A 19,129-nucleotide genomic window follows, 5' to 3' on the forward strand; every position below is an offset into this window, starting at 1 on the left:
TTAAAATACCATCATCAGAGAGCAAAGTGGTATGCAATCAATTAAAAAATAGTGGTAAGTATTGAGCCAGAAGTATCTGCAGGGTGTTATGAGAACCCAGGTAGGATGCATTTAGTTTCATCTGGGAATTCAGGCAAACTTCTATGAAAATCACAACAGACCACAATGATAAAGTGGAAACTAGTCAGGTGAAGACCTTTGGAAGGGGCATTTCAGGCCCATGGGAATACCATGAGGCATGAAAAGGAAAAGCAGTGAGTCTGTGGATGCGGGACACCAAAGTTGGAGAGGGGAAAAAGGAGCCATGTCATGGGTCATGGTCTTGATGTGGTGAGAAAGGTGGCAAAGGTTTAGTAATGTGGATTAATATTTAGCTGAATCCCTCTGGCTGAAATGTATAGAGACTAAGGAGATCAGGACTGGAAAGGCAGAGATCAGAAAGAAGCTTCTGTGATGATCTAGCCCAGTGGTTCTCAAAATGTAGTCCTGGAACCATCAGCATCATCTGGGACGTACTTGAAATCGTAAATCTCAGGCCCACTGTAGACTTGCTGAATCAGAAGCTCTGGGAATGGACCCAGCAATGTGTATATTGACCGACCCTTTAGTTGATGAGATGCTGCTAAGACTGGAGAATCATTGGTGTAGATAAGAGATGAGCACCTGCACTAGAAGCAGTGGTAGGAGATACAGATGAGGGATGAGTTAGAGGCGGATATAGTCATAAAATCAACTGACACTTATGTGGGCAAGGAAGAGCAAGAAATGGAAGTTCAAGGATTTGGGTCTGAGTGACTGGGTGGAGCTGTCAAGAATACAGGAGGTCAAGTAGGTTTATGTTTATAATGACTTAAGTGGTGGAAATGCTGAGCTGAAGATGCCATGAGATGCCTTTCTCTGAGGAGAGGCAGAGAAGTCTGAATCAGAGCTGGAAAAAGGAAAAAAGGAAACCAGCTGATTCCCCCAGGACCTCAGTTACTTCCACAGGACATAGCTAAGTAGGTTTCCTTTCCATAATTCAAGATTAGGGTATCTACTTACATAACTCACCATAATCAGTAAAAGAAAAACCAATACATGAAACATCTCAAGAAATGCCAAGATGGCATTTTGATAAAATCCAACATTCAGGGCAGCCCAGGTGGCTCAGTGGTTTTGTGCCGCCTTCAGCCCAGGGCCTGATCCTGGAGACCCGGGATTGAGTCCCACGTCGGGCTCCCTGCATGGAGCTTGCTTCTCCCTCTGCCTGTCTGTCTCTCTCTCTCTCTCCCTCTCTTTCTGTGTCTCTCATGAATAAATAAATAAAAATTTAAAAAATCCAACATTCATCTTAAAAAATCCCTTTGTTGGTAGCTTCCCAGCATCCATCCCAGGCCTTCCTGAGTCCTGTTTGGGGATCTACATAGTTCTAAACAAAACATGTGCATTTATATAAATATGACAATAAGTTATATAAATATGACATTAATTACCCTGGCTACAGTGATTGGTTAGAGGTAGTCAAGTGACTTAGGCTGGTCAAAAACTGTCTCTCTCTTCATTCTCACTAGTAATCAAAAGAAAAATAACCAAGTTGTTGCTCATAACATCTTAATACCAAGTGAAGAATGGACACGACACCACTGGAACAGAGAGTGGAAAAATGGAAAGAAATCAGATCTTTTGTAGCACCACCAAAATACCAGATTAAGTCTTGGCCAAAGCCATTTCTACCTCTGAACTTCTCAGTTATGCAAGCCAATAAATTGCCTTTTATTGCTTATGTAATAACAAGGCTGAATGAGCGTTTCTGTGCTTAACACAGGAAGAATCCCACTAGAAACAAATGACTTCTCCTGTTGATGTTGGAAAAAGATCTGATAATAGATATGCTTTGAATGGAGAACAGGCCACACAAAAGCTACACATGTAATTGTACATGGCTTCCCAAAATAAGGGATATTAAACCATCACAACTCAAACAACTCAGAGTCAAGACCAACATCTGAGCAGACGAGAAAAGGTGTTCCAACCAAGGGATAACAGAGGTAATTTCCACAGCTGTCTTCAGGTAAAAAACACTTACGGAATTCCAGGAAAACCAGAGGTCTGAACAAAAGCTAATACCACCCACGGTCTCAATGCCAACCACCAGCCCTTAAATCAAAGGTTCTCCAGTTATACAGGTTGTTGGAAGATTTCTCAAGAAGGGTTCATGGGAAACTCATTCTCTGAGTCCTGGCAGGTTGAAACTCTGTGGTTTTTATATTTGAAGGTAAGTTTGGCTGAATATAGAATAATTGCTTCACTCTTTCTTTCTAGATTATCTTTAACATATTTCTCTATTATCTCTGGTGTTAAGCATTGCTATGGATGCCAATCTGATTTTCTTTCCTTTGAAAATGACTTGGTCTTTTTGCCTGGTTGCCCAAAAACATTTTTTTTTCTTTATGGGAAATTGTAATACCAAAATTTATATTGGTGTTGTCCATTCTGGGTCAATGTTCCCAGTATGTTATATTCCCTTTCTATAGGCAGATTCCATTCTTTTTCCAGGAAGGTTTTCTTTATTTTTAATATATGTTCTATTTCATTGACTTAACCTTCAGTTTCATTTTTTCATAGACTTCTATATGTATGGATATCCTCTGCCTATATTCCACATCTCTATTTTCTTTTAAATCTTCTATTTCCCTTTCATTTGTTTTTGCTTCTTTTTTCCAACTTCTTCCCCTACAGTGCTTTCTATATTGTTTATTTATTCTTTTTTTTTTTAAAGATTTATTTATTTATTCATTCAGAGAGAGAGAGAGAGAGGCAGAGACACAGGCAGAGGGAGAAGCAGGCTCCATGCAGGAAGCCCGATGTGGGACTCGATCCCGGGACGCCAGGATCACACCCCAGGCTGCAGGCGGCACCAAACCGCTGCGCCACTGGGGCTGCCCTGTTTATTTATTCTTAAGTGCTTCCATTGGATTTTCATTTCTTAAAGTTTCTTTTGTTTTTTTTCTTAAATTTTTTTTTAATTATTTATTTATGATAGTCACAGAGAGAGACAGAGAGGCAGAGACACAGGCAGAGGGAGAAGCAGGCTCCATGCACCGGGAGCCCGATGTGGGATTCGATCCCGGGTCTCCAGGATCGCACCCTGGGCCAAAGGCAGGCGCCGAACCGCTGTGCCACCCAGGGATCCCTTGTTTTTTTTCTTAATATTTTATTTATTTATTCATGAGAGACACAGAGAGAGAGAGGCAGAGACACAGGCAGAGGGAGAAGCAGGCTCCATGCAGGGAGCCCGATGTGGGACTCGGTCCCGGGTCTCCAGGATCACGCCCTGGGCCAAAGGTGGCACTAAACCGCTGAGCCACCCAGGGATCCCCTTAAAATTTCTTTTGTTTTTAGGTCTACACTTCTGAGTAATTTTTTTTTAAAGATTTATTTATTTACGATAGACACAGAGAGAGAGAGAGAGAGAGGCAGAGACACGGGAGGAGGGAGAAGCAGGCTCCATGCCAGGAGCCTGACGCGGGACCCGACCCCGGGGACTCCAGGATCGCGCCCTGGGCCAAAGGCAGGCGCTAAACCACTGAGCCACCCAGGGATTCTCCTCACTTCTGAGTTATTAACTCTCTTTTTCATACCTCTGTTGTTTATCATTTAATCTGTGTTTTTCTAATTTGGATTCCTGCTGTTCTTTCATAGCTTTCAACTGCTTTTGTAATTTCTTTTACCTAATTTTGAAGTATTAGGTTGCAGTTTTGTCTCTGTTTTATATATTTTTTGAGAATATTAAATCATTTATTGATTACACATGATAATGGATGATACACAAGCTTTAATCCCATCTATAATTTTATCTGATACCATAATTCAATTTAGATATGTTGCATAGGATGTGCCAACAACCATAATAACCAAATAAACTCCAGGACTTCGCTTGGGTGACCCTCTTAACGGTGAACTCCAGGTCACAACACATTAACTGTCAGTTCAACCACACCAAGGTTTGTGGAGACAATGGCTTCTGTGCCCAGGCAGGTTGCAAATAAATTTCGAATGGAACCTGGCATCACCCGGAAGGAATCCTAACTTCACACTGTTGGGGCAGTTTACCAAGATGGCTTCAGAGTAGACTAACTTTACACAGCACATTTTTAAAAAGATGCATTTATTCAGCGTCATGATCAGACTATTACATTTAGCAAACAGTATGGGTGCAAAAAAAAAAATCTACATCAAAACCCTTTGCTGGAATGCTTTACACTCTCCACAGACAGAAACTAAAATAATCTGTTTTATACAATTAGTCACAAATACAGTCCTCGAGTTTTTTGCTCATACACACGAGTATTGTCTAAGACGTGTTTTCTTTGTAGCAGCCAGGCCCTGCCACCACCTGCTCGGCTGAGTTCACAAATCTATTGTAACCTGTAGCTTCCCTGTCCCTTCTGTGGCTCTCCTCTCCTGCTAAGCTTTGTTTCCTGGCAGTAATTAAAACCTTCTGCCACCGCCATGGCTGCTGCTGCTGGAACCGCCACAGCCACCTTGGTTTCATGGTTTGGCAAAGTATTGGCCTCTACCACCATAGGGGTCAGAGCTTCTGCCTCCAAAATCTCCTCCCTTCGTGGGTCCAAAATTTGATGATTGATTGTTATAATTGCCAAAATCGTTACAGCCTCCGCCACCTCCAAAGTTGCTTCCACCTCAACTGCCACCGAAGCCACCTTGACCACTGAAGTTCCCTCCACGACCAAAGTTGTCATTCCCACCAAAACCACCTCCACGACCACCACCAAACTTTCCAGAACCACTTTGGCCTCTCTGGCTGGACGAAGCACTAGCCATCTCTTGCTTCGATAGGGCTTTCCTTACCACACAGCTGTGGCCATTCACGGTGTGGTATTTTTGAATGACAATCTTGTCTACAGAGTCATGGTCATCAAATGTCACAAAAGCAAAACCTCTCTTCTTGCCACTGCCTCGGTCAGTCATGATCTCAATCACTTCAATTTTCCCATACTGTTCAAAATAATCTCTTAGATGATGTTCTTCAGTGTCTTCTCTAATGCCGCCAACAAAAATCTTTTGCACAGCTAAGTGGGCACCAGGTCTTTGAGAATCTTCTCTTGAGACAGCCCTCTTTGGTTCCACCACTCTTCCACCCACCTTGCGTGGCCCTGCACTCATGGCTGCGTCCACCTCCTCCACAGTGGCCTACGTGGTGAACCCAGAGCCTCTGGGGCGCTTGGTGTCTGGATCTCTCACTACCACATTGCTCAGAATGGCTCCTCAGACTTCCATCGGTTGTTTCAAAGCTCAAACCTCCGATGAAGGGCTTCCGCAGCTGCTCAGGTCCTTTGGGAGACTCGGACTTAGCCATGACGGCGGTGGGAGGGGAGACTTGAATGATGCTTACTCGGCAGCGTCCAGGGGCACGAATCTCGTCTCTGTGTTATAAGTGTGTTGTTCCTGGACGCCTTCCCTGTCTGCCATTCGGAGCCCGGGAAGCACCCTCCACTTCCGGCTATTCTTCTCAAACCAACTCTCCAAGCCCCCCACTCCTAGTAAGACTTCCCTCCCTTTCTTGTGACGAGTGCTCACGGGCAAGGCCTGGGCCGCTAGCCCTCAGAACCAGAAGCCCTTCCAGCTTCCAGCCGTTTCTTCCCGGGAGCTCCTGGTAACTACCGGTGCTTTGGTCCCAACCACTCATATTGTGCAGTTTACACACAGACTCGGATACTTTGCTTTGTAAAAGATGCTCCTTGTGAGTTAACATGGTTCACTAATACTATTGCTCTCTGTCTTCCTTCATGAGGAGAATTAAAGGGATAAGAAAAAGGACTGTAAAAGCAGGATCCAAGAGAGAAAAAACTGCTAAGTTGCACTTTATTAAAACTAAAATCTTCTGCTTTAAAGAGTCTGTGAAAAGACTGAAAAGTTAAGCCACAGATAGTGAGAAAGTATTTTCAAACATTTATCTAATAAAAGACTTGTGTCCAAAATATACAAAGAACACTTAAAACTCAACAATAAGAAAACAAACAATCCAATTGAAAAATGGGCAAAATATCTGGACAGACACCCTAACAAAGAAGATACACAGATGCAAAGATGTTCAGCATCATTTGTCACTACAGAATTGCAAATAAAAACAGTGAGGATACCAATGCACACCTGTTAGGATGGCTAAAATCCAAAAAAACTGACAATGCCAATTACTGGCAAGAATGATTATTTACAAGAGCAAAAACAAAGAAATTTAAGAATGAAGTCTTTCATTCAAACATTTCTTCAGCAAACATTTTTTTTTCAATTTTTAGTTAAACTTTAGTTAACATATAGTGCAACATCGGTTTCTGGAGTAGAATTCAGTGGTTCGTCACTTACATACAACACCAGAGCTCATCACAGGTGCTCTCCTTAAAACCCATCACCCAGCCCGCCAGCCCATCCTCCCACTCTCCTCCCCTCCAGTAACCCTCAGTTTGTTATCATTAAGAGTTTCATGATTTGTTTTCCTCTCTTTTTCCCCATTCCCATATGATCATCTGTTTTGTTTCTTAAATTCCACATACGAGTGAAATCATGTAGTATTTGTCTTTCTCTGACTGACTTATTTCATTTAGCAATACATTTTAGCTCCATCCATGTCACTAAAAAGGGCAAGATCTCAGTCATTTTGGTGGGTAATACTTCATTGTGTGTGTGTGTGTGTGTGTATATATATATATATATATATATATATATATATATACACACATATATATATATAACCACTTTTTCTTTATCCACTCATCAGTAGATGGACATCTGGGCTCTTTCCATAGTTTGGCTATTGCTGATAATGCTGCTACAAACATTGAGATGCATGTGCCCCTTTGAATCTGTATTTTTGTATCCTTTGCGTAAATACCCAGTAATGCAATTGCTGGGTCATAGGATAGCTCTATTTTTAACTTTTTGAGGAACCTCCATACTGTTTCCCAGTGCGGCTGCACCAGTTTGCATTTCCATCAACAGTAAAAGAGAGTTCCCCTTTCTCCATATCCTTGCCAGCACCTATTGTGTCTTGTGTTGTTAATTTTAGCAATTCAGACAGTTGTGAGGTGGTATCTCATCATGGTTTTGATTTGTATATCCCTGATGATGAATGATGTTGAGTATCTTTTCATATGTCTGTTGGCCATGTGGATATCTTCTTTGGAAAAGTGTCTATTTGTGTCTTCTGCCCATTTCTTAACTGGACTGTTTGTTTTGGGGATGTTGAGTTTGATAAGTGCTTTATAGATTTTTGATACTAACCCTTTGTCACGTATGACATTTGCAATTATCTTCTCCCACTCCATAGGCTGCCTTTTAGTTTTGTTGATTGTTTCCTTTACTGTCCAGAAGCTTTTAATCTTGATGAAGTCCCAGTAGTTCATTTTTGCTTTTGTTTCCCGTATCAACATACATTTATTTACTGAGCATCCACTATATTCCAGTCCTGGGGAAAAACCTGCTCACTGTTATATAAGCTAAGTAAAAGGCTTGATTTGGATTGGAACTTAGACTCTCTTACTTCAGAACTTTTGCCTTCACATGGCATACAATACTATACTCCAGACTACCTGAGGGGCATCAAAGAAGACTGACGTAAATGGAATGCTATACTGCCTTCCTGGATGGGAAGCCAGCATTAAAAAGACATCAAGTCTCTCCTAAATTAATCAATACATCAATTACTATAAATATCCTAGCACAACAGTTTCTAACTTGTGAAATGTTTCTCAGATCCATGTAGAAGAACCACTACTAGTAACTAACAAAATTATAAAGAAAAAGTTCTGATTATTTTGCTCTGACAGATGGAGCAATAGACTTCAAAGATAAAACTACAAAACATCATGGTTCTACAGCAGAGATGAATGGAAGATAACAGAAAGCCTAGGAATGAAATATATAAATATATTCATATACACATGTATGTGCACAGTGTAAATTATTCAATCATGAATGATAGGATAACTGATTAACATATGGAGAAAATTTTCGTTAGCTCCATACTTCATGACACATAGTATGTCCAGACAGGTTAAAATTTTAAATGGAGAAAAAAAACCACCCCATAAGAACACTGAAGAAAAAGTATAGATGAATACATCATTCAAGGGCCTTCCAGGCCCTTGCTAAGAATAACATCAAAGACATAAACACTGAAGGAAATGATTGTTAGATTTTTACTAATAAAATGAATATTTAAAAGTAAAATAAAAATACAAAAGAAACTGAGAAAAAAATATTAGTAATGTATAAAAGAAAAGAAAGTGCCATACTTTTATCAGAGTTAAAGGACAGGCAATTCACAAAACAAACACTCAAACAGGCTGTAAAGATTATGCAACAATGGTCAGCCTCGCTGGCAATCCAAAAATGTAAATCAAAACTAGATTCTAATTTAGCTCATCAAATTCCAAAGACTTTACAATGACAATCCCTGATGCTGTTGAAGGTCTGGGGAAAGAAGTGTTTTCTTTGCTGGAGGGAGAGGAAAACTGTCCCAGTGACTCTGCATCACATAACACACACCAAATGCCTTCCCAGACTATAGTAATATAAATGGCTAGAACCTTTAAATATCTTTGAGACTCTCAATTCCCATCCCTTTTCCTCTATTTATACATCCCATGATATTTATCATGTAATAATTTTGCCACCATAACCACAAACTGTCCAGGGCAAAAGGATCCTAGGAGACAGATGAAACTCCATCCAACCACAGACAGAGAACCAGTAAATGATCAGCTGTGGCAGGTGTATCCCAGCACCCAACACCCATTGCCATCTGCTACAACTAGGACTCACAGATATTTGGTGAGTGGGTGTTCAATTCAACACATCATTAAAATGCAAAAACAAAAAACAAAAAAAAAATCTTTGTAAATGGAAGATTATTCTGCTCCTTGGCACAAAATGCAGGATGCTGGAGAACTAAAGCTGCCAATGTTGCTATTCGGTAAAAGGTTTTTAACACAACACCAAATCTGAAATTCCTTTTTCCCATGTGTAACTAAGGGGCAATAACACATACCCCTGGGAAGGCAGATGCCAGTCTGTATTATTCATGCGTGGATCTCCAGTGCATGGCACAGCAGGCATTTGATAAAAGATATATATTATGATGATGATATCTCATTCATTCTTTTGGAAAATACTCAGTAGCCCCACAGTGAGCCAGAAACTAAGTAAGTGCTTTACATTTATAATCTAACTTCATAAGCTGCATCATCAAAGCATAAACTTTTTCTTTAGCTTGCATCAAAATGTAGCCCCAAAACATCTGACTTGCTTACATGAAAACACAAACGTCAATTTCTAGATTAGCTACCTTTACCCTCTCCCCTCACCCCAATACCACAGAAAATCAAGAACTATTTTACATTTTTATTTGTTTTTTATTTTTTAAAATATCTTATTCATTTACGAGAGATGAGAGGGAGAGAGAGAGAGAGAGAGAGAGAGAGGCGGAGACATAAGCAGAGGGAGAAGCAGGTTCCGTGCAGGGAGCCTGATGATGTGGGACTCGATCCCAGGACTACAGGATCACGCCCTAGGCCGAAAGCAGGCGCTAAACCACTGAGCCACCCAGGGATCCCCTTATTTGTATTATTACAAAATATTCTTCCACATATTACCTCCTAGTAAATGATAATTTCCAAGAATTTGGGAATTGGAAGGCTCCCAAAGGATCATCCTCTTTAACTCTTTCATTTTACAGATTGCCAAATAAGGCCTAAGAGGATTTGGGATATGTTCAAAATCATACACAGGTAAGATGTCACAGTGGGATAACATTGAGGTCTCCAGAGTTGCAGACCAGTTATACTTCCATCCTTCCCTGATGTTTCTTCCTGGTAATCACCAAAGTGACTTCCCTTTAATAACAGAAGCATAGATGGCACCAGAGTGGCTCAGTGGTTGAGCATCTGCCTTTGGCTTGGGCTGTGACCCTGGGGTCCCAGGATCAAGTCCTGCATCAGGCTCCCCAGAGGGAGCCTGCTTCTCCCTCTGCCTATGTCTCTGCCTCTCTCTCTATGTCTCTCATGAATGAATGAATGAATGAATAAAATCTTAAAAAAAAAAAAGCAGCATAGAATACCACATATTTAGGCCTTGCAAAGAGACAATGTTGGAATAGATTTACTTGCAGTCAGCTTTATTCACAATCCTAAATTCATGATTCTGCTTATAATTTAATATAAGAATCTCCCTATATATACCATGTACTTGAGCAAATGACAGGCAAACCACAAAGGTTAAAAGCCTTTACTAGCAATTCTGGAAGAGATTATAGATTATTTTTTAATGAAAAGGCTAATCATGACCTTAAAAATGTCATGTCAAATGTCTCATTTCATCATTTTCCTCTACAACTTATTTTCCAAAGCCTTCTACAAAATCTGACATAATTTATCCAGCCATAAAACAAGACAGACTAGGGACACCTGAGTGGCTCAATCGGTTAAGCATCTGCCTTCAGCTCAGGCCATGATCTCAGAGTCCTAGGATAGAGCCCTACATTGGGCTCCCTGCTTAGGGAGGGATGCTTTTCTCTCTCCTCTGCCCCTCCTCACCCCCTACTTGTGCTCTCTTTCAAATAAATAAATAAAATCTTAAAAAAAAAAAAAGACAGACTATTAAGCAGTGTCTGAAGCCACTCTCCTAGAACATGTCTTTCAGCGTAGACTCATCTATTAGCCAAAGACAAGATACAAATGGCAATATAAAAATCCAGAGAAGAAAAGAAACAGATGGAGGTATGGGAAAAGCAGGTAAGAGCTGACATTCATAAATGTTAGGTAAATCAAGGACAAATTTCCTATAAACTAAACTTAAACTTTTTGTGTGTGTGTGAGCACCAAGGCCAGCTCTGATGTATAACAAGTACATAGCCCGGCAGCCTCAGTCCCACGTTCCTGACAAAGCCCATGGTTAACTGATGACCTTTGACTCAGTCAGATGCTACCAGCACAAGGAGACGGAGGTTTGGAAGGAAGCAGAAAGGCTTCTTTGGAAGGTCTTGGGATATTTCCATTGTCTTTAATAGAGGGGAAGCTGGAAAAAAAGGAAAGAAAAATTGGAGGATTGGGGGAATAGAGATATTTGAGTGATCAAGACATAAAATGATGGTTGGAGGTGACAAAAAAAAAAGAAAGAAAGAAAAATAAGCCAACTACCACTTACTGACATTGACTATGTCTTTTTAGCTGAACAATGAAGAGAAAACAACATTAAGACAAAGAAGCAGGGAAAGAAAGGCCTGGGTCCCTGAGTACTAATTAAAACGAACTGGGGCCAACAAGGTGTAAGAGGGAAAAACTGACTGAGGATCAAAGGACCATGTTTTGTTCAAACTCATACATGAACTAGCTGTGTGATCATGAACAGACATCATGACATCACTCTAGGAATCAGTTTTGTAAAATGGGAGTTTTAAGTTTACTTAATACTTCCCCATAGCATACTTAAAAACAAAGAATGATGGTGGTTGGGAATGTAGGCTACTTAAAACCCCTACATACTCTGTGTCTTCTATTTAAAAATATTTAAGGGGGGATGTGGAGCACATGAGTGGCTCAGTTAGTTAAGCATCGAACTCAATTTCAGCTCAGGTCATGATCTCAGGGTTGTGAGATTGAGCCCCACACTGGGCTCTGCACTGTGTGGAGCCTGCTTAAGACTCTCTCTCTCCCTCTTCCTCTGTCTTTCCCCTCCTACTTTCTCTCTCTCTCTCTCTCTCTCTCTTAAAAAATAAAAAAATAAAAAATAAAATAAAAATAAAAATATTACATGGAGATTCTACTTCTAGGTCCTGTACGACCTGGAACAACTTTAGTATCCTCTATGAACCTCCATTTTCTTGGACCAACTCTCTTACAAGAGAAACTAGAAAATGTGGACAGAATATTTTTTTAAAACATCCACTGTAAGGCAGCCTGGGTGGCTCAGCGGTTTAGCACTGCCTTTGGCCCATATTGTGATCCTGGAGACCTAGGATCGAGTCCCACATCGGGCTCCCTGCATGGAGCCTGCTTATCCTTCTGCCTGTGTCTCTGCCTCTCTCTCTCTCTGCCTCTCTCTCTCTCTCTCTCTCTCTCTCTCGCTGTGTCTCTCATGAATAAATAAATAAAATCTTTAAAAAAAAAAAAAAAGATTACTGTATAGTATTAGAAAAACTAAATAGGGCAGCCCCGGTGGCGCAGCGGTTTAGCGCCGCCTGCAGCCCAGGGCATGATCTGGAGACCCTGGATCGAGTCCCATGTCAGGCTCTCTGCATGGAGCCTGCTTCCCCCTCTGCCTATGTCTCTGCCTCTCTCTCTCTCTCTCTCTCTCTCTCTCTCTCTGCATCTCTATGAATAAATAAATAAAATCTTTAAAAAAGAAAAAAAGAAAAAAATAAATAAAGTATTAGAGACATTGCAATGCAGTAAGACTTTGTCAGACCAAGATCTGGAAGATAAAAGGAAGATAAGAAGCAAGAATGTGGCTTTTGGTCCCCATATCCCCTTGAAGTTACTGACAGTGCTGATAGCAGCTGACCAGCTGAGCAGAGCTTCCATCCATCTCACAGAGGCAGGAGGACAACACTAGAGTTCAGGGACCATTAGGGAGTAAGGACCTTTGTAAATACCTTAGGCTTTCTGCTAGGACCTCAATGGTCTACTGTGTAAGAATAAGATTGATCTTGAAATAGATCAGCCTTCACATGGGATAAAACCCTTCTCTGAATCATTTCAGTCACTGATTAAGTTATTCTCACCTGTCCCTTCCCCAGCTGCCAACTAGATGCAAAAGTAAATTCTGCCTGGAGGAACATGCCATCATATAAAGTCTCAAAATATCTCTGAAATCGCTCAAATACATTATCCAACATTCAATAAAAATAACCAGGTCATAGTGGGGAGGAAAAAATAGACCAAAAACCAAAAAGGGAAAATAATTTTTAAGAGAAAATAATTAAACACATAAAAGATCCAAATAGTGGAGTTATCACACAGAATTGAAAATAACCACAGTTGATATGTTCAAAGAATTAAAAGACATGATAAAAATTTTGGCAAAGAGCTAGTAACTATTTTAAAAAATCAAGTGACAATTCCAGTACTGAAAAATACAATAATTAAAAATAGTCACTAAATAGGTGGGTATGGTGAAGGCATGGTGAAGAAAGAGAATCGAAAGATGGAATATATGTTAAAAAAAAGATCCAGACTAAAGTATAGGGAGACAAAATGATGGAAAAAACAGGAAGGATTTTTTAAAAATCTGGAACGCAGAGAAAAGGGATCATGTATGTACATGTAATGTCCTTCCCAGTAAAATTAGAGAGGAGGGAAGAAGCAATTTTTGAAGAAAATAGCTGAGATTTTCTAATACTGAGAGAATAAGTCAAGCCACAAATTTAAGAAGTACAATGAACTCAAAGAATAAAAAATACAAAGAAAACAACACCTACTCATAAGAGAATAATTGAAAGCAAAATACGAAGTGAAAAATGTTTAAAAATAGCCAAGGAAAAAGACACTGCTTTAAAGGAGCAATAGCAGTAAGACTGACTTCTGGTTTCTTGAGGGAAATAATGGGAGGCAGAACACGACATGCTACCCTCAAAGTGCTGAAATAAACTGCAGGCCAGCCTAGAATTCAATACCTAGTAGTGTGATATACTTCACAAATTATAATAAAATAAAACTATTCAGGGCACCTGGGTGGCTCAGTTGGTTAAGCATCTGCCTTCAGCTCAGGTCATGATCCCAAAGCCCTGGGATCAAGTGCTGCACTGGGCTCCCTACTCGGTGGGGAGTCTGCTTCTCCCTCTCCCTTGGCTGCTACCTGCTTGTACTTGTGCACTTTCGCCCTTGCCCTCTCCTTTTCCCTCTCTTTCTTTCTCTCTCTCTTTCTGTCATATAAATAAATTAAAAATCTTAAAAAAATAAAACTGTTCAGACGATCAAAAACTGAGAATTTGGGGATCCCTGGGTGCCTCAGCGGTTTAGCACCGCCTTCAGCCCACGGTGTGATCCTGGAGACCAGGGATCAAGTCCCACATCGGGCTCCTTGCATGGAGCCTGCTTCTCCCTCTGCCTGTGTCTGTGTCTCTCTCTGTCTCTCTCTGTCTCTGTGTCTCAAATAAATAAATAAAATCTTTAAAGCAAACAAACAAACAAAAACTGAGAATTTGTCACCAGGAGTCTAGCACTGCCTTACAAACTAAAGGGAGATCTTTACTCAACAGGCAAATAATCTAAGATATAAGCTCACAGATGGACAAAAAAAAAATGAGTACCACTGGAAAAGGTAAATGTGTGAGTAAATCTAAATGAATATTGAGCGTAGAAAATAACAGTAATGTGTTCTTGGACTTAAAAATGTAAATAATTAAAATATACAACAAGAGCATAAAATCAGTAGGGAAATATAAGTATTCTAGAGTCCTTCTATGGTCTAGAAGAGGGGTAAAGGTTTTAACAACATTAGACTAATAAGAATACTTTTGTAATTCCTACTAATTACAAAAGAATATTAAAGTGTGAAGCTGGGCAGCCCAGGTGGCTCAGTGGTTTAGCATTGCCTTCAGTCCAGGGCGTGATCCTGGAGTCCTGGGATCGAGTCCTGCGTCAAGCTCCCTGCATGGAGCCTGCTTCTCCCTCTGCCTGTGTCTCTGCCTCTCTCTGTCTCTGTCTCTGTCTCTGTCTCTCTCTCTCTGTGTGTCTCTGAATAAATAAAATCTTTTTAAAAAATAAAATAAAATAAAGTGTGAAGCTAACAAGCTACTACAGTGGAAAGACAGAATAAAACAATAGCAACAAAGAGAAGAAAAATACAAAATGTAGGACAGGTGGGGAAAACAAAGCAAATTAGCAAAATGACAGCATTAAATGCCAACATATTACTAACATATCTAATATAAATGAACAAGGTTCCTCTTCCAGTAAGAGTAAACTCCAAAACCACCAACCCTCTCACCGGTAACAGTGATAAACTCTAGAGAAAAGTAATAACCTGAGGGCTCTGGAGAAGGAACAAACGCAGGCAGTTTTATGAAGGGGACTAGAAACTTGGAGCAAGAGTCCAACATCTGCCAAGTTTCCCAGTTTTTCAATTTTGTCTTGAAGGCAGGCCACAGTCTCAGCCTGGCATGGGAGGAGCATGGACCTCCAACAGGGGCCTCACCGTCAACCTTGCCTAAGGAGCCAGCAGTTTGACTGTGGGGCCTGGCGGGCTGCTAGACAGTGAAGGGAGAATTCTAGCAAAGAGGGAACCAGACAGGGAGAATTCTAAACTCTGTCCAAATCTCTGCCTGAAGTTTGAACCACACGTGCACAGAGCAAATTCCAAGGAGCCCAATTCAAGATTAAAAAGCTTAGCTGATATTTGAACTGCCATCCATGTTGGAAAACAAGAGTTCAAGTCAACTTAATCACCTGCTAAAACACACAAACAAAATCAACACTCTTCATAGAGCTGTAGCAGAATCTGAAGTCTTCCCAACACATCATTCACATCCCAAATCACTGCACATAAGAAAAATGACCCAGATGTTGGAACTATCAGACAACGATTTTGAAACTATTATAATTATGCTCAATGAAGCAAATAAATATATGCTAGTAACAAATGAAAAGAAATCTCAGCCAAATATAGAAAATATAAAAGAAGAAATGGAATTTTTAGAACAGAAAAAATACAATATCAGAAATAAATATTTGAGGCACCTGAGTGGCTCAGTCTGTTAAGCATCTAACTCTTGGTTTCCGCTCAGGTCATGATCTCAGGGTCGTGGGATCACACCCCACATCAAGCTCCTGGCTCTGTGCTCAGTGTGGAGGCTGCCTGGGAGTCTTTCCCTCCTCTTCTCCCCTCTCCTTCTACCACTCACCCCGTGCGCTTGCTCACACGTGCTTTCTCTCTCTCCCTCTCTCTCTCTCTCTCTCCAATAAATGAACAAAATCTTTAGAAAAAGAAAGGATTCCCCAAATGAGATAAATATCAGATTACAGAGGAAAGAATCCATGAATATGAAAGATCAATAGAAATTATCCAATCTAAAGAAGAAAGAAGAGACCTAGAGACCGAGGGATTTGTGGGCAATATAAAAAGGCAAGTGGAATTCCAGGTGGAGAAAAGAGAATAGGAGATAAAAGTATGGGTGGGGGAGGGTGGGGAATAGGCTGAAACATCTCCAAATTTTCAGAAAAACGTATGTCATAAGATGCTACACATTTTATGTCATTATTGCAAATTAGAACAATGATATACACATGTCAATGAGAATGCCAAAAACCCCAAACACAAACAATACCAAATGCTGGTAAGGATGTGGAACAGGAACTCTCATTTATTGCTGGTGAAAATGAAAATGGTATGGCCACTCTGGAAGACAGTTTCGTGGTTTCTTGCCAAACTGAACATACTCCAACTATACGACCAGCAATCATGCTCCTTGGTATTTATCCAAAGGAGCTGAAAACTTGTGTCTACATAAAAACGTGAACCTGGATCTTTACAGCAGTTTTATTCCTAATTGCCAAAATCTGGAAGCACGATGTCCTTTAGTCAGTGAATGGATAAGTAAACTGTGTACATCCAGACAATGGACTATTACCCAGTGCTTTAAAAAAAAAAAAAAAAAGCGCTCTCAAGCCATGAAAAGGCCTGGAGGAACCTTAAGTGCATATTACTAGTGAGAAAAACCACCATGCAAAGATTACATACTGTAGGAATCCAACTACATGACATTATAAAAAGGTAAAACCAGTGGCCAGGGGCTGGGGGGGAGATGGGATGAGCAGCTGGAGCACTGATGATTTCTGGGTCGGTGCAAGTATTCGGTATGATGATATGATGGAGGACACACGTCATGATACATGTCATACCCATACGATGTACAAAACCAAGAGTGAACCCCACTGTAAACCATGAACTTTGGGTGATTATGATGTGTCAGTGCGGGTTTTCAATTGATAACAAACACACTACTCTGGTGCAGGAAGCTGATATTGGGGGAAGCTGTGCATTTTATGGGAAATCTCTGCACTTTCAGCTCAATTTTTCTGTGAATCTAAAATTGCTCTAAAAATATACTAAAAAAATAAACTACTTCAGTGCTTACATACATAATGTAAAAGATATGCAAAATTCTTATACTCTCATCAATAATATATCCACACTTTTATTATTAGAACATATTTAAAATACACAGAATTTAATAAACTCCCAGTCTGGGAGAATGTACAGTGTATCTGTGGCTTTCTGGCATGGTAGGTCCAGCTTGGAAAGCTCTGGAAGAGATACCTCCCTGCCCCCCGAAGGAAGCTCTGGGGAGCATTCCCCAAGGTCAGTCTAGGATTGAGGTTCTAATTCTCATGACACGTTGCTTTTCTTGGCATTTTATGATTCCATCAAGGGGGATTCAGAACAACCTTATCCAGGGAGCCTTCTGAAGCAGCTCAGATCTTCTGACCATGTGGCACATACTGCCACACCTGGTCCCTGCCTCAGGCCACCAGGCAGAGAGTTCTCGACTTCCAACTTCCCTGCATCTTCTGAATACTGCTCCACCAGGACTCAGAATCTGCTGTCAGAGAAGATGACTCACAGCCTGACAGCCTTTCCCAAAACTCCAGCAGCTGCTGCAATACCTGACTACTCTGCAGGTGTTGCTGGCACTGCTTCCTCAATGGAAACAGAAGGTCCCAGAAAGTACCAGCGCCATCAGAAAGAAGGAAAGGTCTCCCGGTAGCATGGGGGTGTGAGAAGGCCCTCCAATGCACTCTAATGTCTGGCTTCTGCCCAGGAATGCTTAGTGACATATCATGATAGGATCAGCAAACAAATTCCAACTCAGGCAGCGTTCGCTCATTTCCAGCTCTATTCCTGTCCATCACAGTAGGGTAGGTGAGAGCCAGGCTGTCTGAGAGAATCAGCTGTTCCTCCTTGGGAAGGTGTATCCCCCAAAGCCAGCAGGGAAAAGAAGAGAGCTGGCACCATAGTGCCAGGCTGGGGCACTAGCTCTGCCACATGGCCAGCGCTTGGGGGATGGAGACACGCCTGTAGTTCAAATCTCAGGGCCCGTCTCGGACCAGGGGACAGTCTGGTGTAGGGGGCGAAAACTCTGGCTTCAGAGGGCCTGGGATTGCATGCACCTCACCTCCCCACCTACTTGCCAGGGGACCTTGGGCAATTTATCGAACTTACTGAAGTAAGGTTTGGTTTCCTCATCTCTAAGATGGAAGCCACAGTATGTACCTCTTGGGTTTTTGTATTAAATGAGCTAATCTATAAAGTCCTTAGCAGAGCATCTAAAATGTCAGCTGCCACACTAGCACCACCAGACTCTGATAACCTGAGATCACCCAACAAATGATTCTATTTGGCAGGTGGTCCAGTGGGTATGTGTGTATATGTGTGTGTGTGTGGAGAAGGAAGGAGGGTAGTACACAAAAGAAGCAAAACTTACAGTGGGTCAGAGAACAATGATACCAATCTCCAGATCTGGAGGTGGTAAGTTGAATAATGTCTTCCAAAGAGACCCAGGTCCTAATTCCTGGAATCTGTGAATATTACCTTATATGGGAAAAGGGTCTTTACAGGTGTGATAAATTAAGGATCAGGACATGGGATTATTTTGCATTGTCAAGGTGGGCCCTGATGCAATCAGAAGTGTTTTCGTAGGAGATTACATGACAGAAGGGGAAAGACAGCGTGACAACAGAAGCAGATTAATGTGACCACAAGCCAAAGAATGCTGGCAGCCACCAGCAGCTGGAAGAGGCAAGGATGAATTCTTTCCAAGAGACTCCAGGAGGAATCAGCTAAGCTGACAACTTTACTCTGTAGGATTCATTTGGACTTCTGGCCTCCAGAACTATAAGAGAATAAAGTTCTGTTGTCTCAAGCCACTAAATCTGTAGTAATTTGTTACAGCAACAATAAAACTTAATATGTTAGATGGAAATCGTGGCCAATAGCTGGGCATTCAGACAGTAGAAGTGAGGCCTGTGGGAAAGAATTGAGAGGTCAGTGCCATAGCCATATTAGCGAGGGTTCAGTGTGGGGCTCTCGGACCAGGACAGATCACAGGGAAACCGAGAGCTGAGGCACAGTCCAA

The 19,129-nt window shown here is 41.2% G+C and overlaps 1 protein-coding gene and 1 pseudogene across 10 annotated transcripts in view; both read right to left on the bottom strand.

The window, feature by feature from the left end:
- PDE8B (phosphodiesterase 8B) overlaps positions 1-19,129 on the bottom strand; it is a 276,868-nt gene that overhangs the window by 163,857 nt on the left and 93,882 nt on the right. The window lies entirely within an intron of this gene.
- On the bottom strand, positions 3,819-5,496 carry LOC121489382 (annotated as a pseudogene).

This window comes from Vulpes lagopus, chromosome 4 (assembly GCF_018345385.1).
Source record: "Vulpes lagopus strain Blue_001 chromosome 4, ASM1834538v1, whole genome shotgun sequence".
Taxonomy (NCBI): Eukaryota; Metazoa; Chordata; class Mammalia; order Carnivora; family Canidae; genus Vulpes; species Vulpes lagopus.